Source organism: Mycteria americana, chromosome 1 (assembly GCF_035582795.1).
Source record: "Mycteria americana isolate JAX WOST 10 ecotype Jacksonville Zoo and Gardens chromosome 1, USCA_MyAme_1.0, whole genome shotgun sequence".
Lineage (NCBI taxonomy): Eukaryota > Metazoa > Chordata > Aves > Ciconiiformes > Ciconiidae > Mycteria > Mycteria americana.
The window spans coordinates 21,151,386-21,178,665 of NC_134365.1; the positions used below are offsets into that span (position 1 = coordinate 21,151,386).

Consider the following 27,280-nt stretch of genomic DNA (forward strand, 5'->3'; position numbering starts at 1 on the left):
GAATAGGGCTGCATGCTCCTTGAGGCAAGATTTAACAAAATCTCTGAGTTTGCAGATGATAGTAAGCTCATTTTTGTCAGACGGCAGTAACAGGCACTCCAGAAGGAAATCGCAAAAGTGAGTGGGCAAAAGGTAACATCAGATGATCTTCACTGTAGTTGAATATAAGGTAATAATACATCTAGGGAAAAATAATCCAAACTATGCCTACATAATGGTGACCTCAGAAGTAGCAGTTGCGATTCAGGAAAGAGACGTTGGGTTCATCAACAGTTCACTGAAGTCATCAGTTCTGTATGCAACGGCAGCCAAAAAAGTCAACAAGATATTGGGAAGAATATTGAGAATAAGACAAATGTATCACTTTGGTGTCACATAAAACTGAGAAATATCCATATCCTGAATAGTGTGTGTTGCTCTGGTCTCTGCGTGTCAAGAAGGGCATAGCAATGTCGAGATCAGCTGAAATGCTAAAAGCAATAAAGCAGCTGCCTTACAAGGAGAGACTAAAAAGGCTGGGAGTCTTCAATTTGGAGAGGAGAGCGATAAGAGATATGGCCAAAGTTTACAAAACTCAAGGTGGCGGTGGCTAAGACAAATACCAAATCAAATTGACTAAATTTCTCAGTACAAGTGCATGATAAAAATAGTAGGAGTTCAATTTCAAACAGATAGAAGAATATTTCTTTACAAAGAATGTAAGAATGTAAGTCACATTTCTTTCCAGAATGTAGTAAATTTCTGGAATGTGCTGCCACAGAAGGTTGTGAAAGCAGACAGCATCGGCAGGTTCAGAAAGGGATTAAAAAAATTCATGGGCAGCAAATCCATAAACAAATACAGGTAAGGAATAGGTAGGGATATATCCTTTTACATCTCTAACATGACAGCTATGGGTTCCAAAATGCCTACATGGAGAACAGACCACAGAAAGTGGTGAGGCTGGTGCTCTTCCTGAATACCTTGTCTTGTTCCTACTACTTTTTTTCCCCATTTCTGGAAGTACTGCAATCAATACCAACTAATGCACAGAGTACACAGAGCATACAGAGATAGCTTCCAGTCCCAGACCCAAAAATCTATCTAATATAAAGTTCCCAAACCAAGGACTATCAGATATTAAACTGGTAATAGCAAACAGAAGATTAGATTGACTGGGTGGTTATTTTTAGTATTCTTAGACAAGGTTGAAGCCACAACTTCTTGATACCTCTTAATTAAGCCATTTCTTAGGCTCCCAGTCTTCAGTACCATATCCTATTAGAGTACAGTTCTATTTTCCACAGTACCCTTCCATTTATATACTTAGGAGAGCAGTGCCCATGCCTTGAAGCAACAGTGTTTACACTGAGGCCTCAGTAGGTCGCACACACATCCTTTGTCTTTCACCCTGTCCAAAGACCAATACTAATCACCTCTTTTTACTCCAAAAGTCCCCAGTTTTTCCTTTAGAAAGAGTATAGCAGCAGCTGCAGGCTTTTCCAGGTGAAACCATCTTATTCCTAATAACTTCCCTGCTTGGCTGATCCAGGACCTCCGTCTCCTCTCTGACAATAGTCCCTTCATTTATGGCTTCATTCTCTTTGGACTATACCCTTATACAGCAGCTATTTTGGGGAGAAGTAATTTAACAGCAGACAGTGGAGAAGATTAAGCTCTTCATTTCCAAACTTTTCTCAGTTAACTTAATATGGGTGCTCTGAATTAAATGGTTTGACAAACATCCATACCCCAAACACTACTGGGAACTCAGAGGAGGCTGCAGCTACACACAAATGCAAGGTGATACAGGTATTCTGCTGTATCTTGTAAGGTGGTGACTCCTGCTTCCATAGTTTCCAGCAGATTTGGTGGAGTAGGCTAGCTTGGGGTTCATCTTGTACAGAAAAAAAACCCCATACAGCTCAAGAGAAATTTCCAGCAGAAGTTGGAACTGGCTGATTAAGCAACATCTTGTTTCTATGAGAACTAATACATCTTAATTCTTCCTGGTTGGAGACCTTGAAGTAGCATTGTGCAGGGACATACTGTTCCTGTATAAAGCAGCGATTTGTAGCTTCTCACCCGATGGGGTACTAATATTTACCTCAGGCATTGCCTGTCATTAGGCTCTGCTAAAATTATCCTGGTGTACATCGTTAATTGTGGAAATAAGACTTTCACGGGTGTTTGGTTTCAAATTTGCAAGACTGATATATTTAAATTCTGACTATGCACCTTCAATATACCACTGGATTGCAACTTAAGCCCTCCATGGTTAAAATCTTTGACAAGGTGCAGTTGCAGCTGTATATATAAACTCTCTGACTTTGCTGGGATTTCTCATGGGCTTAAATCCTTTTTTGAAGTGAAGCTTTAGCCTATTAGAAAAGTCAACTATCTGAAGCTTTGAACTTTTGAAAAGAAAGTCTGTAATCTCTTTATGTTGTTATACAGTTGATCTGATAGAGGGTTTACAAAGGAAAAGTGTGGATCCTACATTGCACAGGAGCAAAATCTGTGATTTTTGCAATCCCCTCCAAAAAGTATGGCAAAAGGAGGGATTCTTTACAACACTTTCATGCCCTACCAGGAGAACTATGGGGCAATGTGCTAAAATTAGCCTGAACATAGGCAGAAGTTGAATTATATGGACTCTACTGATATATACATACTTGGCCAACTATCAGAAGTATGTTATGTACTGACACGAAATATTTTTCTTTCTTTTTTTTCCTTTGGTACAACAACTCAGGCAGTATACCACTACTTTATTATTTTAAATATATATTCTGAAGGCCACTGTGACCATTTGTTGAAACTAAACTCCAGAATGAGAAGCATGTATTGTAAGTATTCATTAGCTTATTAATACATTAGTTAGCTTATAGGTGCATTATGTTAGTAGTGTATTTCCTAGGCATATATAAAGAGAGATACCATGTCTTTGACAGAGCATCTGTAGCACAACGGTAACAGGCTTCTCATCAGTCAGTGTTCTTAGCATCCAGGAAAGCAAGACATGCTGAGAGAATGACCTCTTCATTGCACTAATTTTAGCCAGCATCTTGCACAGGCTAAAATATAGACATATTGAAGCTTGGCTTTGTTAATCTTTAATAAAAATGTTTATATTCTTTCACATGACATTGACTATCACTTACAGGTTTTTACCCAATTTGTTAAAGGAAGCAGTCTTCGATTTGGCTTTTTGTCCCCAAGACTGTATGGTTCCATCTTGCCCTTTGCTTCTAAAATTTTATATTTTCCTAACTCCTAGTTTAAGCTGGAGCTTCTGAATGAAAAGTATGCCAAACCTCAAACAGAAACTCAGTTAAATCCATTAAATTTCACATGCTTGAAATTGAAACCATGATAAATTATGAATTTCATCTGACCTCAGTAAAAAACCCAATAAATTAGCCCAAGCAAACTAGACATTTTGGTTTCATGCTCCCTAAAACAAACAAAATGGAAAACTCTCACAAAGTTCCAGGTAGAATCAATGAAGTTCGGTACTCACTTCTGCTTATGAGGCTTTTGCACACTGCATACCATATATTGCCTGAGTTAGTTCTTTATCCTTAGCATCCTACAGCAACAGTTCATATAAAGACAAAATAAAACCTTCCCAAAATGATCAAAAAGTATTTATGTCTATGCTATAGTGATACTGAGTTCCTTGATTTCTTTTTACCTAATTAAGTTTCAATACCTCCATAAAAGATAAGCATTTTGTTGCTACCATAACATTATTCAGCCTGGGGGTTTACCACTATTGTCTGCAAAATCCAACTATTTTTACGCATAGTCAGATCATTGTCATTTAATTATTAGCGAAGCTTTTTGTTTCACAAGACAGACTTTATGCAGAATGAGATCTCCCAGGGCCTTGGCATATATCTCATGGAAATATAAAATGTGCCTTGTGCTTTGATTCAAGTACAATCCATGGCTTACAAAACATATCACTGTTTAACAATGAGTAATGTGATGGAAAAGATAAAATAATGTTCTCTAACCAATATCAGTGAATTAGCAGATAAGGAAGCAGTGATATATGAATCCTCCTTAATCTTATAGAAAACTACAGCTTGATAGAGAAGGATTACACTACACAAATACATTATCTGACATTTACTTCTAGTTTATCATAAAATATTTGCCCCTCTTATACAGCAAGAGTTGAACCAACCTGGAGCTAAACAAGAAAGGAGGGAATGAGAATAGTTCCTTTACTCTAATATTCAACATAGACATCAAAAGCAGAACATCACATAAATGGTTTAATTTAAACTTATTAGGGCATTTATGTCGCTGCTTTAAGGATTGCATTGCCTACCAACAGAGGTATCAAATGCACACAAAATCTTTAATGGCATTTACTGAGATTCACAAATGTAAAAGAGCAAATCAATCAAATATTTTTGTAACAAACTTTTACTTTACAGAAGACTATTATTTTGAAAAAAAAAAATCAAAAATAAAAAAAAAAGTAATACTTCAGGTAGCTACTCCAGAGAAACCTTGTAAGTGCTGTATCCCCCACCCTTCATTTGTAAAGATATGTTTTCCAAATTGATAAAAAACTATATTTTATATTTTCCATGCACTTGAACTATTTGTAGTTTAGAATTGTTCCCTATCTTCACCTTTATTAATTTAACAGCTAGCAGTTTTTATAACAGCTATAGTAAAAGATTCTGTTATTCTCATTATTCTGCTTGCTGGCATGAATAAATTAAGATAATGTTGCATGTAGAATAATCCATTGTTAGGGGTAGCTTCTCAACTTAGAATGGATGACTCCTATTCTTAGATTTAACCATTACTTCCAATAACCTCATGGGGAAGGAGGGAGAAAGAAATACTTACCCACGAGTACACGTGTAATTTTCAATTGCCAAAAAAGTCTAAACTGAGGCTCACTCTATGTACATTGTGGGAAATTACAGGAAATAAAACTACTTGGGTGATTTATCAATACGCCCAAGAGAATTCAGAAAAAAGCTTCCAATCTCATGCAGTCTCCATTAAATAATCATTTAAGTTGTGTAAAGTTGTGAATGATCTCTACTGTGTTTCCAGTATGGCAGAAAATAATTCACCTATAAATTTAGATGGTTTATTTGAAAAGCATTTTTTAAAAATTATTAACCAGATTTATAGGTAGTCAGGTAACACTGATGAAGGAATTCTTTATTGATGATAGTAATTCTTGCCTTTTAAATCCCTTGTATATATTTGCCCAACTTCGAACAGTTGTGCTTTTCCAGAATATTAATAACTGGTTTTGTTATTACTTAGAAAGACAAAGACAAAGATAAAATTACAATGTTATATTGCGTCATTTCTAATTCCAACGTGTCAGAAATACATCATCACAGACTTCATACTGTTCGAATATTAATCAATGATTGGCAGAACTCCTGTTGATTACAGTGCCCTAGAAAACAGAACAGGATGAAATTCAAGAGCTTTAAACATATTCCCAGTTTAAAGTGTCTTTCTATGCATATGTATTCATTTCTATTTAAAAATAGAGGAAAAAAGCAATAAAGAGTACAGAACAGATCATCCACTAATGGCACCACCATGTTTGTGTGTTATGTCTTTTCCTGACCTTGGCTGTGGAATTGGTCAGAACATTCACACCAATGTCAGTTGGTGTAACAGGGGACTCACTGTAAATGAGGGGGCATATAATTGGGTTGACTTTTGGTAAATCTCAGATTCAGATAGTTTGTCATACCTCTTATATGGTATCTTGGGCCCCTGCAACCCCTACTATAAGCTCCTCAAGTGAATGTCTGCTGTTCTATGTATAACATCTGGAACGAAGAAGCCTCTTCTCTGTTGGCTCTTAGGCACTACTGTAACATGAATAATAGCAGTAATATATTACAAATGAGGTATCAGCTGTGCTGGAGAGTCAGTTAGTGCCTGTGGAAGTAAGGTAAGGACCACATCATCTAAGCTAATCTTTTCACTGAAGTCAGAAAACAAATCTGATTTAAAAAAATTCATTGTGTAATGTGTAATGTATGCCTGTTTTAACAGAACAGAGGCACTGCCAAGGCAGGAATCACACAGAATCAAGCACAATAGCACTACAGCAAGCACTTTGTGGCAGCATATAAAAGCATTCAGCAGTAGCTATTTAGTCATAACCACAGTGGCATCAAAACGCCAGCTTGCATTTACCATAACTGTGTGCCCAAAAGCATGATCACCTTTAAAGAATCTAATTGCAACTCTGTAAGAACTAACCTATCCAGGGCACGTGAAACCCAGCTGCAGAGTCAATCATTATAAGGGATTCTGCTTACAACTGTAGTTGAAGCTATATTAAATCCCATCATCACATTTAAAAAAAAAAAAAAACAAGGAGTATTTTCATTGTAAGTTAACGGTAATCTTCTATTCTTGATGCATCTAAAATTGCCATGACACTCAAGGAAGCAGTCAAGGAGGCCTAGCTATAATGATAGGTGAGTGATTAAGGCACTTTGAACACTTCTCTGCCAGGATAAAGAGACCTGGCTTCAGTCACTCTGCCTATAAATGTGATTTGAACCTGGGTCTTCCAAATGTGAGAAGACTGTGCTCCATGCTATTGACTGAACTTAAGAGTCAGGTACATGTTCTGTGGAAGGGCAGATCAGATTGGGTACCTCTAGGTAAGAGCTTGTAATTAAAAAGCAGAGATAGGGTCCTAAATCTCTGAAGGATGGAGTTTACGCTATGCAGCCATTCCCCAGGATTTCACAATGGTTAGCTACGTTGTACTGTGTATTTTTAGGTACTGAACTTTGATCCTGCTGCATTGCATGGTAAACCCAAAGCAAAAAATTGCTTTCCAGTAAACTGCAGGGTTCCTACAATGCTCTGCATTATACTGGTAAGTCTTCATGTGTGTCTTACTCTGATATTCTCTAAAAATGAGCTTACTACAAGAACATTATCCTCTTACAATGTTTAAAATAAATTACTTTGAATTCATTTGAAACAAAGCAAATTCATCATGTACTGAATTATGGAGAAAAAGATTTTTTTTTTTTGCCAGAACCTATTTTCAAAATGAGAATTCCCACTTGTACTGGTTTTGGCAAGGATCAAGTTAATTTTCTTCATAGTAGCTCACATGGTCCTATGTTTTGGATTTGTGGCTAGAACACTGTTGACAACACACCAATGTTTTAGCTATTGCTGAGCAGTGCTTACACAGCGTCAAAATCTTTTCTGTTTTTCACCCCACCCCACCAGCGAGTAGGCTGGGGGTGCACAAGAAGTTAGGAGGGGGCACAGCTGGGACAGCTGACCCCAACTGACCAAAGGGCTATTCCATACCATATGACGTCATGCCCAGCAATAAAAGCTGGGGGAAGAAGAAGGAAGGGAGAATGTTCGGAGTGATGGCGTTTGTCTTCCCAAGTAACCATTATGCATGATGGAGCCCTGCTTTCCTGGAGATGGCTGAACACCTGCCTGCTGATGGGAAGTAGTGAATTAATTCCTTATTTTGCTTTGTTTGTGTGCACAGCTTTTGCTTTACCTGTTAAACTTTTAGCCTTTGGACTCTCTCCCCCATCCCACTGCAGGAGAGTGAGTCAGCAGCTGTGTGAGGCTTAGCTGCCCACAAGGGTTAAACCACAACAGCTACAGAAACATTAGAAGACAAACTTGAAAACATTACTTCCTGCAGTGGGTTGACATTGACCAGCTGCCAGATGCCCACCCAGCTGCTCTCTCACTCTCCCTCACCAACAGAACAGGGGAGAAAATAAGATGAAAAAGCTCATGGGTCGAGATAAAGACTGGGGGAAAATTCATTTGTTGCCAACTAAAATAGATTCAGGTAGCAAACAAAAATAAAAAATAAAACAATACTTTCCTCCCACCCCCCTTATTCCCAGACTCAACTTTATGCCTCCATTCCTGACTCTTCAACCTCTTCCCCTCCTGAGCGGTGCAGGGGGATGGGTAATGGGGGATTGTGGTCAGTCCATAACAGCTCTTCTTTGCCGCTTCTTCCCTCTCACACTTTCTCCCTACTCCAGCAAGGGTCCTTCCATGAGCTGCTTCCTGATAAACTGCAGGTTTATCAGGATAAACCTGCTCCACCATGGTCTCTCCATGGCCTGCAGGGGAGTCTCTGCTCTAGAGCCTGGAGCACCTCCTCCCCTTCCTTCTCTGACCTTGATATCTCCATGACTGTTTCACATTTTCTCACTCCTCTCTCAGAGCTGCTGCACAGCTGTTTTTACCCTGTATTAAACATGTTATCACAGAGGTGCCACCAGCGTCGCTGATGGTGTCAACTTCGGCTGGTGGCAGGTCTGTTTTGGAGCCGGCTGGAACCAGCTGTGTCCTGCACGGGGCAGCCCTAGCCCTTCCTCACAGAGGCCGCCCCGCAGCCCCCACTGCCAGCACCTAGGCACCGACACCCAGCACACTTCCTTATGTAAATTTACCAATTGGGGGTCCTTAGTTTCATCATATTACTCACACAGTAAAAGCCAAGAATGCTATTAAATACCACTGTGAATCAAGATCATTTGCTAGTTAAGTGATAACTTTTCACCTTTCTTAAAATGAGTGTAATTTTAAATTTCATGGATACAAACTGAAATTGAAAAGCATAGCTAAAACTCAGTTGATATATGAATTCATACTTACAACAATATGTCTGGAGCAGAAGTCTTATGACGAGCGGCTGAGGGAGCTGGGACTGTTTAGCCTGGAGAAAAGGAGGCTGAGGGGAGACCTTATTGCTCTCTACAACTACCTGAAAGGAGGTTGTAGAGAGGTGGGGGTCGGTCTCTTCTCCCAGGTAACAAGTGATAGGACAAGAGGAAATGGCCTCAAGTTGCGCCAGGGGAGGTTTAGACTGGATATTAGGAAATTTTTCTTCACTGAAAGGGTTATCAAGCATTGGAACAGGCTGCCCAGGGAAGTGGTTGAGTCACCATCCCTGGAGGTATTTAAAGGACGTTTGGATGAGGTACTTAGAGACATGGTGTAGTGGTGGTTTTGGCAGTGTTAGGTTTATGGTTGGACTCGATGATCTTAAAGGTCTTTTCCAACCTATATGATTCTGTGATTCTGTGATTCTGTAATATTTTAATGAATAGTATTAATCCAAGAAGTTTTACTTTTTTATGAAACACTTTGATGAACACACTTTAAAAAGCAATTTTATAGAGAAAAAGAAATTCTTAAGGAAGTATTTAATCTAACCTCATGCCCTGCAATTCTCTTGAGTAATAATGGAGGTTCTGTTTTGGACGTGGCAGCTAGCTCACAAACATTCACAATGGCTTGCAGAGGAAGAGCCACAAATGACTAACACATGCTATCACAGATGCACACGTTCACAAAATACCTTCTTCCCCAAACACAGCAGAATGCAGCCCTCTGGCTCTAAAACACTGAACCTTTATCTGAGTGGCTTTCAAGAGGCTCAATGAGAACAGAAAGAGACCTCCCAATTCACACATACCTCCAATCAGGTTAAAGAAAAACGAGTACAAAATCAGAATAGAAACTCAGCCCCATGGGGTTGGGCTAGACAGGTTCCTAAAAATGACACTTACAAAAAGCTAATAGTATCCAAGCTCATAAAAGAATTTGCAGTGTCTACTCATGCAAGCAAGGGTTTTTTTACTACATTTTTCTGTTTTGAGCATATTAAAGTAAAATATTTTCACACTTGTTGAACACTGACCAGATACCGATATCCTTATTCACCCATGAGATCCAGACCTATGTTCTAAAAGAGTTCCCAGCAGCACTGGGATTCATGGACAAAAGCATGACTGGAGATAAGTGTGGGTATCAAAATCCAGCCTGCAACTGTCCTTAACCTCTTTTTTTTGTTCTCTAATTTTGCCATTTAAAAGAACAATCCATAAGCCCATTCTTCATTCAAGTTATACTAAAAGTAGCATGCTATCTCCAAAAGGGGGAGATGGGAGAGTTAAAATGGTTCCATATAGAGGAGCTTATTCAAACCAGAATTTTAAAAGCCTCCTTTTTTCAGAATAGTAAATTTAAGTAATCTTTAATTGTATCATTCTGTATTCAAAAAGGTATGTAACAAATTGTCTTGTGATATGAGATTCTTATGTGAAAATGAGGGGGATGTGTATTGTAAAATAAAAGAGATACAGGCAGATGAGGAGAGTCTTTTTAAATATTTTTTTCTGTAATGCTGATACATACTGGACTTTAACAAGCAGCAGGTGTTTTCTTATCTTTCCAGGATAATCAGTAAATTGCTTGCATGGTGTATCTGTCAGCTTTGCCATGACTCTTTCAGTGTCTCTTGCTATTACATACACTCTGGGGGTCTTTAGTGTAGTTCAGTCTCCTGACAGCTATTACCACCTCTTCCCATCACCTCTACTTTAGCAGTTTTCAAAAACATGGAAGTCAGACTTTTTATTAAACACATTTCCTTTTAGGACATTTAATATTTTTTTCTTAGGAAGATTAGAAATTTTACTGGCAGTCTAGTGCATCATTTTGGTTTGGCGGTTGTATTTTTTTTTATGTTGCAAAACTGTTATGACATTCTAACTAAAGGTGTTCGTTCCTTCTAGTAAGGGAAACGACATGAGGCTAGGAGCACAGCAGTGCTAAGTGCTCATATGTGTTGGGATGCTGAAGAGTAAGGGAAGAATTACACTCCCTTGCAGGGGAGAAGGGACTCCCATGTAAATTCAAATCTTTGCCTCACAACAGGTCCAGGTTAGAAGTGCCCAGATTCAATGCTTCCTGACCAAGGAAGCCCTGAGCAACTTGACCTAACACCAACCCTAACACAGGGTGGGACTAGCTAACCTCCATAGGTCACTTACAACCTAGGCCAGTCTGATTCAGTTTCTTGCTCTCCAGAGATACCACCCTTCCACTCCTGAAATCTTACCCCTGACCTGCCTTGTCCTACAGGCCCTTCACACTTCCCAGCCTAAAGCCATCTTTCTTCATCCTCTTTCAACCCACAGTGTCTCCCATACTAGCGTTAGCTCTTTCACTTTCACCAGACCAGGCTATGCACCCTATCCCAAAACCGTCATATTTCTCTTACTTCCATGACAAATTCTTTCATTCAATTTTTAGTTAATTCTTTAAAACTTTACTTTAACGTTGTAGTCTTCTAATTCTAAAAGGAGATGTAGCACAGAAATATGTGTACGTGTGTATGTGTGTGCAAGGGGGAATCATGGCCACTTTTTCTGGATGAAGAAAAGAGAAAGCATCAATCAGCCTCCTATGAGAAAAGACTGACTTCCAGGTTCACAGGGGTCATAGTGATCATTTGCTACTCAATAACATCACTACTTACACCAAAAAAACCTCTGACTTGGCAAAACTTTGGGAGGGAGGTGACTGAATGTTGTACTATAAAGCAAGGATTAGCTGACTCATAAATAGATGATGGGAGCCTGGACTATTGCAAAGCCACTTTCTCCTATATTCTCTTGGCTTCAATAGGGTTATAAAAGAAAAAAGAAAAAGAAAAAACAAAACAACAACAAAATAAAAAAACCAAACCACCCAGCTTAAACAGAAATTTAGAAAATGTATGTAAGCATTTCAGTCATGTATGAGTGTCTTTTTTTGCAACTTACTTGATAATACAACATCTAAGTTTCTTTGGAAAAGTCATAAAAACCTTACAAAGGAAAAAGTAATAGAGTTTGAAATGTTAGTGCTCAGCAAATATATCCTTCTAAATTTTGAATTCTGAGATGAGACATTATGCAATAGATTTTCTCTGTGTACTCCAAATTGAAACATAACTACTTATTGAAAAGATACATTGTGAGGTTAATTACAGTGAGATGACTTGGCTTTTCAATGAAAAAAAAAATTCTTGTAACATATTTTTATCTCTTTTTCTTTCTTTTTCACAAAAAAAGTAAATTAACCACTCAAAAGGATTATTTATGGTTTTGTATGATATCTTTTATTATAAAAGTTATTATTTAAAACTATTTTTAATGACCAAGTGGTTTTATTAGACCTGTATTGAAGGCAGAATTATTAACTATTCATAATCATTTTTTTTTTTATAAAGTGACTGACTATATTATAGCAAACCAATGCAGGAAAGGAGAAATATTTTCACAAAGGCTATCCCTTGTAAAAAGTATTAATGTGCAACTTTCCTGCAACTTTTTATTGCTTCAAACAATCATATCACAAGCAGAAATCTTCTAATCAATATCTAAATAATTTTGTTATAATAAACTGCAGCACATGGGTGGCAAGGTTAGACTGAACATGCAGCTAAACGTTTTTAATGCTAATCATTCATCCCTATAGCAGCTTATGCTAATAATAAAAGCAACACTGTTCACATATGGGATTTACAGGACCTGCAGAGGCAAATGGTTGAGTACATGTTACTTGTGTAACTGAAGGGTTATATCTGCTACTGTAAGTATCTGTTTTGGCCATAATGTGTGCCATTAAATTAAATAATGACAAAACCTAAAACTGGAAATAGTTTTGAGGTATGTGGGATTATAAATACAGGATATCTGCTTATTCTTTTAAATTTTATTGGCTACAGAAGATTAATGGCCATAGCCAACAAAGCCAAATACTATAGCTATTAATGCAAGAGATTTACATTTACAATCAGAAGATCTGCATCTGCCTGATTCTTTCATCCAGTGACAGACAACATAGAGTTGGGTGTAAAGTGGTAACAAATTCTTTTGAAAAGTGAGTGACCACTTTGGTAAATGGGTAACTGCTCAATGGGAAGAAAAGCAATATTTTCTTTTCCTTCTCCAGTCCATTTCCAGTCTTCTTCTTAGCTTTCACTATGAACCACCCTATTCCTTCCTTTCAGCCTATTAGCCCTAGTTCAATTCTTACTTTTCAGTTTTGAATGCCTTTCTGACTCCACCTCCACTCCCCATAAGGTCTGAGATGAAACTCAGCGGAACGGGTACTCTCTACCATTTTTGCTGCAGAAACCAGAGCAAGGATGGTTCAGTTACCAGTACATTCGCCTGCTCTACTATGAACTCTCTAAAGCCATGTGAAGATGGCAGCACAAATACACTTTTCTGACTGCTCCATCAACCTGGTAGGGTGGATGCCCAGACTGAAGGAACTGTTGGAGCATATCACTCTTCTCTTCCAGCTCTTACGGTGGCTTTTCTTTCCTATACGGGACAGCAGGATGTAAGTGCAGCGAGAGCGTGGGGCTGTGCACTTGCACCCTGAGAGGTGCTCGTGAGGGGCACTCACCTGGGAAAGCCAGTTCTTTCTAGATTTCTGCCGATCCTCAGGCATAGATGAGGCTTTGTTCCTGACTCATTTTGAAGTGTATGTCTTGTTTCCAGAAGTAGTTACGTCCCCTGGATCTTCAATGTGAAAGGACACTTTAAAACATCCAGATGGAAAGAAAAAATCCAGGGATACATAGCAAGTGTGATGCTGTGTGTGATTTAATTTAGATTGAATAATAGATATTCTCATTTCGAACTTCAACCTTTGCAAACACATATATGACTTCTGCAAGTGATTTTCATACACATTTTTCTAATACATTAAGATTAATTAATAAATTAAGATGGATTAACGAAAGTAATTTTAAAAGTATCTTCATACACTTTTGTGTGCATTCCTAAGAGAAAAATGTGCTGAAATGTTAAAGTTTTAGTGTATAATGTTTGTTGATAATTTTTCAGAACACAGTTTGCCACTGGTAACTTATTTCTATTACTTCTTAGGTAAGTAATCAGTAGAGGTACTTTTTAGATGCATGGAACTTTTCATTCAAATGGCTTGCAGTCTTTAAAAAAGCAAGAAACTGTTTCTTGCATTTCGCATTTTTCAAGGGGAAGATCCTCTCCAAAGCAGGTGTGCATAGGAATGTCCAAGTTTTTGGATACTCGTTATCCTAAGATCATGAATCTCGTAAGTAGCTGTCTCCACAGCCAACCTTCAGTATTTTCCTTCAGTAAATAAAAGGACTAATTAAATTAGGCAGAGGGCTCAAATCATGGAAATATATTTCTTTGTACTTAATTCTGATTTGTGGTTCTAACAGTTCCACTGCATTTTTCACTGAAGTGCTTTACAGCTTTGTATGTCCTCAACACAGCAACGATTTTCCTGGCACCATCAAGCTTCACCAGCTTTTCAAACCTCACTCTTCCTTTTTGACAAAAAAATTCTTCTTTCAATAAATTCAGTATGCAGCAGGATACAGGTATTATGTTGTTATTAAGTTTCTCATTTTGTTTCACTTATTTAAACAAAACATTTGCATGACTACTTGAGTAAAGTTCTAAACAAAATTTCTTACACTGAAATGTTTTCCCAATCTCTTGTAAATCATCTGAATATCTGACATAAGGTACTGGAAAGCTCACCTTTCCTTTTTAGAAATACAGGACAAAAGCATCTCAGGCTCTCCTCTGCTTTCAGGGAAAAGATCAAATGTTTTTAGATGACAAACAGAGATATCAATAAAAATTAATTATAATTCACATCTTTAAAATTATTAGAATATTTAAAACATTATTTAAAATACCAGGTAATTCTTTTTCTTTCTAAGGCACCCTTTCTTTTTCTCTTTTGCTGAAAAAAAAAATAGCTGAAACTACAATGGTGCTGTAATTTATAACCATGGCTGGATCATTAGGCAAAAAGATTGCCTTGATGAATTCTTACAGGCAGTGAAGTAGTCTCCAATTACTCCTAGAACCTGTTTTATTCCACCTAAATGAGCAGATTTTTTAAAAAAAGTCTACAACTACTTTTTTTTCCTGAACATTAAGCATCTGGTTATGGAAGCAGTTGAGACATCAATGCCTTACAAATTGTGCAACTGGTCATCTAGAACACATTCAGGTGAGAGGTATCTATTACATATGATTGTGGAGGTTAAAATCTTTGTCTACTAGAGTCCAGATTTGGAATTTTAGTTACAAAATTGAAGCATGGACACAAACAACAGCATTTCTTAAACAGACTACTTTTTAAAAGCTACAAAATGTTCAAAAGACCAAACTCACAACTGATGTAATTGCATATTTTTTTTCAGAGAACTATTTTAGGACAAATCTGGTCTACTAAGAAGTTATATTAAGGTGTACCACATGCAGTGTATGTTCCCCTAATAATCCATTTTTATTCTACTGGACACTAATTTACAAGTAAAAAATTATCTCCTGAAACCAAAGGAGCAAAATTCATCAGCAAAATTGTTTTTCATTTCATCGAAGATTCAAACCCTCCATTATAAGCTGATTTTTGTTATCTCATATGGTACCATTAGAGGCTTCTCTTGGAACAGAATTGTTGAATTAGGTGCAGTCCCTTTGTATTCTTGGGATAGCCTGCTAACTTTGTGCAGCCATGAAATTATAAAGCCTCGTAAAACATGAATAATAGGTATGTTCTATTTCTGCACAAATACTTCTAGCTGAAGAAAAATTTACTTCTCTATGTGACTTGACTCAATGCAAATAAATTGTACTTCACGAAGATGTATGTGCAGTCCTCATGATTTATTCTTGTACTTGACTAGCATCTTTTTTTAATCTCTAATATCTATTAAAATAACTGACACTTAGCTCATTCCACCAAGAACTGTCTGTAAAGGGATGTACAGACCAGAAATGGAAAAGCCTTGGCAAGAGAAGCCGGTATATATCTTAATCCTCCAGCTCCCACACAGGGAACTGTAAATACCCAAGAATGTGCATGCGATCAAAAACCAACTGGGCAGGCCAGGAGGTAGCCTTGAGGCAAAGCAAGACTTGTAGCATTTCATTACCTATCTCACAGGAAAATAATAGTGCTTTTTTGCCATTTACACCTTAATGTCTTTTTAAAACCATTTGAGACTCAAGGTCTTGGATCCAGCTGCTGTTACGAAGCAAGAATATTTCGGCTGACACTCTGCTGATAGGGAGCAAAAGATGCTTGGTAGATAGAGAAAACGTGACAGCAAAGGACCATCACAGGGATGCCCTGGCCTCCTGATAGCTTTCAGAGTTCAGAGTTCTTGGAGGCAGTCCCTGTAATTGTTGTCCAGCAGAACAAATCTTTTACTTTTTGAAGAATGAAAGGGAGAAAAGCTTCCCAAGAGGAAATTTGCAGGGATAGTTTCCACTTTGCATTGTTCTCTCAACTTTTCCTCACAATAGGGAAGATCTGTCCCCACATTTCCCAAATACCTCAAACGTGAAAGAAGATAATCACTAAAGTTGTTGTCACATTGTTTTTCCATTATCATAAGGGAAAATTTTAGTGGTGCATGATGCATTTCAAGCTATACAATTATAGCAACTGTACCTTCCTAAATCCATTACCTCCTCCAAAGTGCTGCTTAGCTCTTCTAAGATGGATGAGTGCATTCAGTGATTTTAGGTATATTCATTATGATTTGAAATCACGGAAATTGCACAATTGTAGTCAATTTTAAAACAGGAAAAATTGGACAAATTATTTAGTAAGGCTATAAGTTTAGCTGCTTAGAAAAGTCTACTGTGGAATCTAATCCACTGAAATGCTGAGAAGAGTGGGAATAAATGACACAGCACAGACAGAATTAATATTGCAAAACACATGTTCAACAAGTCTCTGTCTAGCTTTGGTTTTCACCGTAACAATCAAAAATTCACAACTGGTATGCAGATTTTTCCATAACAGAATCCCATTTGTGCATAAAATAACTCTTCAAGGTACTTTTTACTCAACAACATTGTTATATATTAAAGGATAGATGAATCATCTCATTGCCGCTCATTGTTTGGCATCATTTTTTTGGTTATACTCCAAGTCACTTGTCAGATAATATATCAAGAAAATTCTCATTCTAATATTCCTGCAAAAGCTGCATTAGGTTTTAGTCCAAACAAAATCCAATGGATTTACCTGGACTAGTTCCAACAGTGCTTTTGGATTTGTCTGATCTTAAGCTAGTGCAAGAGCTAGACAAGTTAGCCTTTAATTTGCTTTAGATAATCATAGTCAATTCATCTCTAAGTACCGGCAATCCCACAGGAGGTAGTTGTCATTCTTAAGACCTCAAAGAAAGGGATAAATGGAATATGACAGGAGTGTGTAATGCAACGTGGAATGCTCTGGCTTATAACAAAAGAAGAAAGAATCAAACTTCTCACTCCCAAAAGTTCTGCTCTAAACAGAAACCCTGTAATGTGAAGTAAGGAACACCCACATCTTGATATAACCATAGTAAGTCTTAATGGGATATAGAGACCCTCTGGAGCAAATAAAAGGGAAAGAAATACAGCCCAACAACCAGACCAGTACATTGACGCCCACTACTGAACAAATGCAGGATAAAATAAGTGTGTTTCTATCAAGCTCTCTAAAGCAGTGGTTCTTTAATAAGCTGTCATGGTTTAACCCCAGTTGGCAACTAAGCACAATGCAGCCACTCACTCACCCTCCCCCCTCCCCCCTCCCCAGCTGGGATAGGGGAGAGAATTGGGGAAAAAAAGTAAAACCTGTGGGTTGAGATAAAGACAGTTTAATAGGACAGCAGAGGAAGAAATAATAATAATAGTAATAATAATAATAATAATAATAATAATAATAATAATAATAGATAAAAATGAAAGAATGTAGAAAATAACTGATGCACAATGCAATTGCTCACCACCCACTGACCGATGCCCAGCCAGTTCCCGAGCAGCGATCACTGCCCCCCCAGCCAACTCCCCCCAGTTTCTATACTGAGCATGATATGGCATGGAATAGCCCTTTGGCCAGTTTGGGTCAGCTATCCTGGCTATGTTCCCTCCCAGCTTGTTGTACATGTGGCAGAGCATGGGAAGCTGAAAAGTCCTTGACCAGTGTAAACACCACTTAGCAACAGCCAAAACATCAGCGTGTTATCAACATTATTCTCATACTAAAACACAAACTACAGCACTATACCAGCTACTAGGAAGAAAATCAACTCCATCCCAGCTGAAACCAGGACAGTATCCACCTCTTATTCTATACCATCTACATCATGCCCAGGTCCTACACTTTCCAATTAATCACCACAACTTTTCCTGTCTTTTAATACATACATGCAGCTATCATTCCCTTAGTCTATGGGCCATCCCTGTAAAATGTCCGTTGAGTTCATTTAGTCCATAACTTTGGGTTCCATCTGTCATAACAGCCTTTCAGGGCAGGAGAGGTGGTGTGTGGTGTTGGATTGTTGCATGCTGAAGCCAGTTCTGGTTCCATCACTGCTGCACTTTGCTTGGTTTCATCAAAGTTCATTCTTCATTTATCTGGGTGATTCTTACTGTAATACCATTAATATGGCATACAACAACTATAATAGTAATGATATACAGTATTAGATAGCAGTTAATATCATACAGTTCGGATCATTGGCTATTCTCACCCAAAATCAAATCCCCTTGAGGTACACAGCGGACTTCCCCATCTTTTCGCATCACCCACCAAGTGCACCCAGATCCTTGAGCAAAAGGATCCTCCTCAGCGCGTCACCTCCTCCTCTGGTGATATTCCAAAATCTTTGCCTTCTGGCCAGTCCATGATCAGTTCCAAGATCCCTGAGCAATTGGGGTTTCCTATTCGAGCCCGTTGTGTGATCAGTGCAACCCACTTACTCCACGTAGCATCAGCTGTATGATGTGTAGAGGGGACCCTCCCTTTGAACATCCAGCCCAGCACTGGCAGTCGGGGTGCCAGGAGGAGTTGTGCTTCAGTACCAACCACTTCTGAAGCAGCTCAAACTCCTTCATATGCTGCCAATATCTCTTTTTTCAGTTGGAGTATAGTTGGCCTCGGATCCTCTCTATCCCCACCCCAAAACCCTAGGGGTCGACCTCGAGTGTCCCCTGGTACTTTCTGCCAGAGGCTCCAGGTAGGGCCATTCTCCCTGGCTGTGGTGTAAAGCACATTTTTTACATCTTGCTCTGCCCAGACTGGCCCAAGAGCTATGGCATGAACTACCTCCCATTTAATTTGTTCAAAGGCTTGTCGTTGCTCAGGGCCCCACTTGAAATCATTCTTCTTCCGGGTCACTTACGATCAGACTGTAATTTGCAATATGCATTCTCCAAAAACCCACAACACCTAATAAAGCTTGTGTTTCGTTTTTGCTAGTTGGTGGGGACATAGCTGTTATTTTGTTAATCACATCCATTGGGATCTGAAGACATCCATCTTGCCGTTTTATTCCTAAAAAATGGATCTCTCATGCAGGATCCCACTCAGGGATAGAAATCTGGTGATTACCATCTCTTTTATGAGTTCTTCCTCTCCCTCCAAGGAAAAGGAAGAACCCTTCCACCGAGTTCTTCCTCAGGAGGAAGCAGGAATTCTTCCTTTTCCTCCTCCTGTTCTCATGATGGCCCTGCTTTAGAGTAGTCTGCTTCCTTGCTGGCAGGGCAGTATGCTTCTTCCTCCTGCTCCCTCTTAGGAGAAGCTTCTTCATCCCTTACTAAATGAGCTGACTTTCACTTCCAAGATTTCTTCTTGTGTATGGGGGCGACTGATACCGGCACGGGTTTGTTCTCTGGTTCAGCTGCAGTGCCTGTCACTGGGGTTTGAGTAGCCGCAGTGCCTGTCATGAGGGCTGGAGTAGCTACAGTGCTTGTCACTGGGGTTGGAGTAGCCACAGTATTCTTAAATAGTTGTTTAACCCTAAGCAAGACCTGACACACATTCAGGAAACATAGCAATAGGAACATGCTGGTTTGAACATCCCAAGGATATTCAAAATTCTCAAGAGCTATTGTAATTAGCCTGGAGGAGAAGGGGAAGATGGAGAAAGGTATCTCCCCCATAGGTTGGCTCTCCGAGGAGAAAAACTAAAAAGTGTAATTATTAATAATTTCCTATAGATGGCTCCCGAAGTACAGAGGTGATGGCAGTGCTGAGTACAAATACCAGACTGATCTCACAGCCAACAATTTTATCATACCATAAGCTGGTGTTACAAAGTACAGCAAAGTGATAACCTTAATCCACCTCCCAGAGGTGACAAACACCACATAAATAGTGATAAACAGTATATACGGCAAGGAAGGTGTTACATAACACAACTCTGAGAACAAATACAACTCTGAGAGCAAATAAACCAACATTGTGACCAGTGACTACTGAACCTATATAATGAATGCTTATAACAAATTTGTTTTAACACTCTCTGGTCAGATCTGTCATTATCTTGACCCTTCGAGTCCCACGTCAGGTGCCAAAAAGGACTGTCTTGGTTTAATCCCAGTTGGCAATTAAGCACCACACAGGCACTCGCTCACCCTCTCCGCCTCCCTGGTGGGATGGGGGAGAGAATCAGGAAAAAACCATAAAACCTGTGGGTTGAGATAAAGACAGTTTAATAGAACAGCAGAGGAAGACAAAATAATATAATAATGATAATGATAAAAGAATGTACAAAACAAGAGATGCACAATGCAATTGCTCACTACCTACTGACTGATGCCCAGCCAGTCCCTGAGCAGTGATCGCTGCCCCCCAGCCAACTCCCCCCCAGTTTCTATACTGAGCATGACATCATATGGTGTGGAATAGCCCTTTGGCCAGTTTGGGTCAGCTGTCCCAGCTGTGCCCCCTACCAACTTATTGTGCACGTGGCAGAGCATGGGAAGCTGAAAAGTCCTTGGCTAGTGTAAGCACTATTTAGCAACAACTAAAACATCAGTGTGTTATCAACATTATTCTCACACTAAATCCAAAACACAGCACTATACCAGCTACTAGGAAGAAAAGTAACTCTATCCCAGCCAAAACCAGGACATAAGAAATAATATCTTTCTGAATACTAGTAACATAGGAGCCAGTCTCAAGATGGTTTATCAACAATCCAACAGTGCCATCTATCAGATTTCATTAGAATTATATTTTTCATATGGCAACACAAATGTGTCATTTTCTAATGCAAAACGATTGCAAGATTTGAACTACAGAAAGTGTACAAAAGACCAAAACCTGACCATTCATACATTAAATTAATGTATGCAGAGTTCTAGCTAATCATAAAGCTATCAGGATGGAGGGGGGAAAAAAAAGAAAAAAAAAGGCAAGATTAGCTCATCTTTTAAAAAATGTTACATCTATTTATTAGAGAGTATCACTTAAATTCTTTTTCAGCAACTCGGTTATCTTCTCTTCTCATGTGATTGCCAATTGATTTTCTGGAGTTAGAAGTTTGAAATCCTCTCTGAAACTTACCATGTAGCAGTCTTACAAATATAGTCTGTATCATCTAAAATAATTCATGGAGTTAGCTCCATGAACACAATTATTTTTTAAACTGAATATCTGAAAAATTATCATTAGCAAAAAATCTGTCTTTTCTTGTCCTGAAAAGGACAGGAACTGACATCAGACAGGATAAATAAAAAGTTATCCTACCAGAAAACTCCCAAAACTCACATAGAATGCAATTAGAACTTCGGAAGTACAACATAGCTATGTCATACTTGACTTTCAGTTTAACAACTAAGAATTAATTTCCTCTTCCTTCAATGAATAAAACTACATTGTGTAAACTTAAAGTAATTTAGATAAAGGAAATGTGTAGGTGAGTCAGAGGACAGGCAATACTCTCAACAGATAAGGTTCAGGTAGGGAGAGGTAGACATCACCTGTACAATTAAATAAAATTGTTCCTTCTTAAAATACATCAGGGAACGGTGCAATGGTACTTTTCAGAAGTCAAGTGGAACTGCTTTCTATTAACCCAGACTTGGAACTGACCCTTTATCACTGTGTAGTTATAAACACAAAAGAGGGTAAAAATCACCTGTTTCATAAGTACATGTGCTGGTTTTGGCTGGGATAGAGTTAATTTTCTTCACACTAGCTAGTACGGGGCTATGTTTTGGATTTGTGCTAGAAACAGTGTTGATCACACAGAGATATTTTTGTTACTGCTGAGCAGTGCTTACACAGAGTCAAGGCCTTTTCTGCTTCTCACCCCACCCCACCAGCGAGTAGGCTGGGGGTGCACAAGAAGTTGGGAGGGGACACAGCTGGGACAGCTGACCCCAACTGACCAAAGGGATATTCCATACCATATGATGTCATGCTCAGCATATCAGGCTGGGGGAAGAAGAAGGAAGGGGGGGACACTTGGAGTTATGCCATTTGTCTTCCCAAGTAACCATTACACATGATGGAGCCCTGCTTTCCTGGAGATGGCTGAACACCTGCCTGCCCATGGGAAGGAGTGAATGAATTCCTTGCTTTGCTTGTGTGTGTGGCTTTTGCCTTCCCTATTAAACTGTCTTTATCTCAACCCAGGAGTTTTCTCACTTTTACTCTTCTGATTCTCTCCCCCATCCCACCAGGGCAGGAGTGAGCGAGTGGCTGTGTGGTGCTGAGTTGCCGGCTGGGGTTAAACCACAGCAGTATATAAGTTCTATGGTGCTCAAGGGAAAAGTGGGTAGATTCCACTCCTCTTGACTATACAACTAGTTGCAACTGTACAGTACTTTACAAGGATGGTCCTATCCCCAGACCTGTAAGCAGTATAGATCTATCATCACAAAGAGATATGCAGAGTTAAGTCCTTCTATGATGAAGTGGGACTGAAAATTAGGTTATTTTGGTCTTGATTTTATGTGAAGAGTTTTATCCCAGCCCAGATCTATCAGTGAGCAAATCAGATTAAATACTACTTGACAAGTTCTATGAAATTCATTACATAAATTATTCACTAATATTTTTCTTACTTTTGCCAAATTTAGAGAGACGGTAGAACAATTAGTAAATTATTCAGAGATAGATGAATCTCTCTTCCAGTTCATTGGCACTAAAACATTCTAGATTGTATGCAGAATATTATATTCATTAGCAAAATATCCTAAGTTATTTGTAAATTAAACCAACATCTGAAATTTTTGATGAATCATGTCTAAATTGACAGTATTATAAAGCAGATCCCTGCAACTCAAAATGTCAAGATTATCAAAACAGAAACCCTTCTTTTACAATCAGTAGGAAAATTAATTCTGTCATTAAATCTTAAATAATTAGTTGTGTCTTCTGTTCTTCGCTGGACAATCTCAGTAGTAAGATCTGTCTTGAATAGTCTACAGACTGACCTTGACTTGGACACCTAATTTTTGGACATCTGTTATTGGGTAAGACAAATTTCATCAGGCACTTTGGAATCACTGAGCTGCACAAACTCATAGTTAAATCAATAGTCTTCATTATGAATAATCCAATAATGTCTTGAAAATCCATATAAAGTGAGATATTCAAAAGCCCACAGTATTGGCCTAACTCTGCCCCCATTAAAGTCAATAGGAGGTTTATCACTGACTTATGGGAGCACTGAAGAAGTAGAAAGGGAGTAATTTGAAAGCATCTGACATGGCAAATGTGGCAACATCAGCTCAGCACCAAGTACTTTAAACAGTCTTACCGTCTATCATAAATCCTCAAACTTAAATTTGTTCTTAGCCATTTCCATGCATTTCCAAAGTATGAAAGTGAGTTGCATAGGTAAAACTAATTTGGATCTATATGTTTACTTTGAATAGTTTCAGAGAGATATAAGCTAAATAAGAAAGCAGTAGTTTCTTTTCCCCTAATAATAATGTCTATGCAAGAAATTGTTTGTTAGAACAAGTCTTAAAATCTCCACCAACATCATATTTCACTCTTTTAGCTGATATTAGAGCTTAAATCTTGTAGACTAAATTCAGGCAAAATATGTGCTTTAATGCTATTTTAAAATCACCATGAGCCTGAATTCAGAGTAGAAAGGACTATACCAATTGCCTCTAGTGCAGTTTCTTCCTACCGGGGCAAGACTAATGTATCTGAAATGAAGGACAATGGGGTCACAGAAAGTATTGTTAGATCCAACAGATACGTTTTGATCAGAAACATTTTCTGCTACAGCTGGAAATGTTCATGAATTCTACCATATATTTTTGTCATTTCTACCATATTCTATCATATGACATATTCTATCACAATGAGCATGAATTCTGTCATTTGCAGGAGACCACAACATGGGCATTCAAACTCTACCCTTACAATTCCTCTGTTCAAATTTAGCATAATAGTCATATATACAGCTAACCAGAAATGGACCTTCTGTGTTAGCCTGTCTCCACCAAAAAAAAAATCTGAGAAAAAGCAATTGAGAGAGTATTCTTTTAAATCGTCTAAATGAAAAATTCCTCTGCAAATGCAAATATGCGACAACTACAGTTCTAGCACAGTGTAGCATTCCCCTGTTTATAACCAAACACATTGACATTCAATAAACAGTGCTGCATAAAAGTTCATCTCCCTGTGGGGAAAATTTAAACTTACTTTATTATTCCTTTGGAATATTTTAAATGAGAAAAAAATGAAGATAAACTGCAGTTGACCCTAGGCATTATAAATGCCATTAAGGCTCTCGCTCTGTTAGGCCCATCTGTTGCTTTTCAGGCCAGCTATTCATTAACCTTATTAGCACCAGCCCCTATAGCCTTGAGTTGACATTTCCCTGGTTAATATAGAAAGCCCATTTCCTAGCACACATGAAGAGGCTGATTAAAGAATTTGTATGAATTGTCTAATAGATGCAGTACGATAGAGCAACAACTGGTCTGTTTTTCCAAATCTAACATGAAATTCCTTTCTGTGGGCTTCTAGGGGACTGCAGTGTTCTTATATATTAATATGTAGCTTTGCACAGCTACTGTCCTAATCAAATCAGCAGAAAATCAGTCTTTTTGGCATCAGTAATAATCTCTATTTGTTGCAGCAATATAAATCCAACTGGTATACTATCAGATTTTGTACTAGATTCACTGATGAGCTGAAAAAACAACAGTAAATGTATTCAGTCAACTGATATACCCAGCAGCTTAAAATGATGTGAATACCTAAACTGTTTATCACATTTAACCCATTGATATGAAGTCACAGTAAGGTGAGTTGTTTGGTATTTAATCCCAGTACTTCTTCATGCTGGGCATTCATGCAATTTTTTACTCCCACAGAGAATATTGTGAGCAATTTAATTTGCAGAATGAGTTTAGAGGAAGTGTTTTCTCTCTCCATTTTAGATTAGGTATTGCAAGCATAAACAAAATTCCATGTATTTCTAAATCTCCACACACTGAAACAAATGTTTCAGAAAGCAAACAATATGAATTCCTTCCACATTGTCAATTTGGTAACAACAGCTGACATTATTTCACACACTAAAAAGGAATGATGAACTCTTTTCCATCAAGAGGTTGGTTTCAATTTTTTCTGAAAAGCCTAAGAGTGAAAGTAAACAAACTAATGGGTTAAACTAGACAGGGACAGTTCAGCAGCCTTTCTCAGCATCCCTTTGGCATTTTGATTCTTCTCGTATCTGTGGCAATACAAGGTAATTTCCAGATAATTTTTTCCCATAAGTGGAAAGTCAGGATAATTTATAGAGGTGCCCTATTCTTCCTGACTGGTTTATTTTGTTAGGAGTAAGCCTTTTAGGATTTTAAGGCTAAAATTAAGACTGTCCTTCCTAAAAACACCAAATTCAGCAATTCAGCAATGTAACTAATTAAAAATAAGATCTGACTTACAGAAACAACTACAATTACTGTAGGTAGAATGTACTGGAAAACATACAGCTGCACAAATCTCTTTTACTTCAAGGATGTATTTATCAAATACTCTGTTAATCGTGTGTCTTTTCTTGTGAAGTTATCTATCTCTACCACACCTGTCCTAAGCTTGTGTAAGCCACAGCCTCTCTTTTCATATTTGAGTCTTTTTCAACCGTCAACAGGCCAGCATTAATTGATATGGGGAAAAAAAAAAAGAATAGTAGTCATAAATGGTATAGATCTTATCCAGAACCCAGTGAAATCAATGGAAAGACTTGCAGAAAATTCACCTGGTTTTGGAGTATATGGAGTCCACTGAGTGTCTTGCATAAGGGCATATGTCACTGATAATGTCACCTGTGCACACTTCCTCCTGTTGTCATCAGTAGGATAATCTCTCAGCTCAATGTCTTGACTCATACACACCTGAGGACTGAGCCTGCACCTTTATTCCCTCAAAGAAATGCTGATATTTACAAGTGTTAAGTAATGAAAATGTCACGTCACAAGAGCTATTTAAAAATGGTGCTTTAACACACCAAGGAAAAGCAGTTTGTATTGGAATTTCTACCAATAATGGATAGATATTAAAGAACCAGTTCAAGTTTGATAAGCACCTCAAAGTTTGGATGCCTATCTGAAAGATATTGACTAAAAAATCTGAATTATTTGCATCTGCTCAGTTTAGCTGGGACGTTTAGGAAAAGAATCTGTATCTTGAGGCATGGATAATAGATACAACGGAGGACACACAGAGATAATCATTAAGTATAAGGTCTGAAAAAAGAAAAAGAAGAAAAAAAACCAAATTTCTTCAGACCTCAGAAACATATTTTCTTCAGATTTGATTCAGGAAATAGGTTAAGAAATAAATTGACTCATTTTATTTATGTCATCACTTTTAGATCTTAATATTATTTTATTTGTTAATATTGAAAAAAGCCCTACAGCACGTTAAAAAACTTGCTTAGCATTTCAGTGAGACACAGAGGGAGATGAAAAGAACAGTTTCTGTCTGCTCCTCTGCCTTGACTCCTCTGCAATGTGCTGAGCTGCAAGCTGAAGCTCTGTAATAGAAAAACTTTCCCAGTTCTTGTGCAACAGATGTTTTTGCAAGTGCTTCGACTCCCAGAGAAGCAAGTCTGGAGATAACTATATAAGCTCCCTCATCTTAACGGAACAGCACATTACCCAGCAATCATGAAGCAGCCTTTATGTGAGATTTCATTTAAAAATATAAGGTACCAAAAAAAGAAGTTTCACACCTAGGAAGCTACTGTCTTTTTTTCAATGTAATTATTTCTTTTTTTCCTGCATATGCAGCTCTTCTAGCTTATGCGGCTGTGACAGTACATTTATCAATTTGCTGGCGTGAAGTTTGTGCTTTCCCTTAACTTGCATAATTCTACCTCACAATTCAGTTCCTAATTCAAAACAAGATTTCTTTTACAAAGAGCTGTACATACAGAAGAAAAAGCTCTGTGCCTTATCCTTTATAACTGAACAAAGATAAAATGTAGAAAGAGTGAGAAAAATAGACATTCTTATTCCCATTTTTAGATGAAATTTTCTTCTTGTTCTTCTGCAGTCCTTTGTTCTCCACCAGAGTGAGGCCAAGCACAAATTACTACCCAAGCAATTCTTGTTAGTACTGTTAAGAATTACCTAGATAAGTATTACAGAAGAGCATTGCA

General features: G+C 38.1%; 1 long non-coding RNA gene across 1 annotated transcript in view; it reads right to left on the bottom strand.

Annotated features, from left to right (window-relative positions):
• Positions 1–27,280, bottom strand: part of LOC142404564 (uncharacterized) — a 269,807-nt gene that overhangs the window by 197,988 nt on the left and 44,539 nt on the right. Inside the window, exon 2 of the long non-coding RNA XR_012773895.1 lies at positions 21,956–22,261. This is a non-coding gene — a long non-coding RNA (uncharacterized LOC142404564). The remainder of the gene's footprint in view (positions 1–21,955; positions 22,262–27,280) is intronic.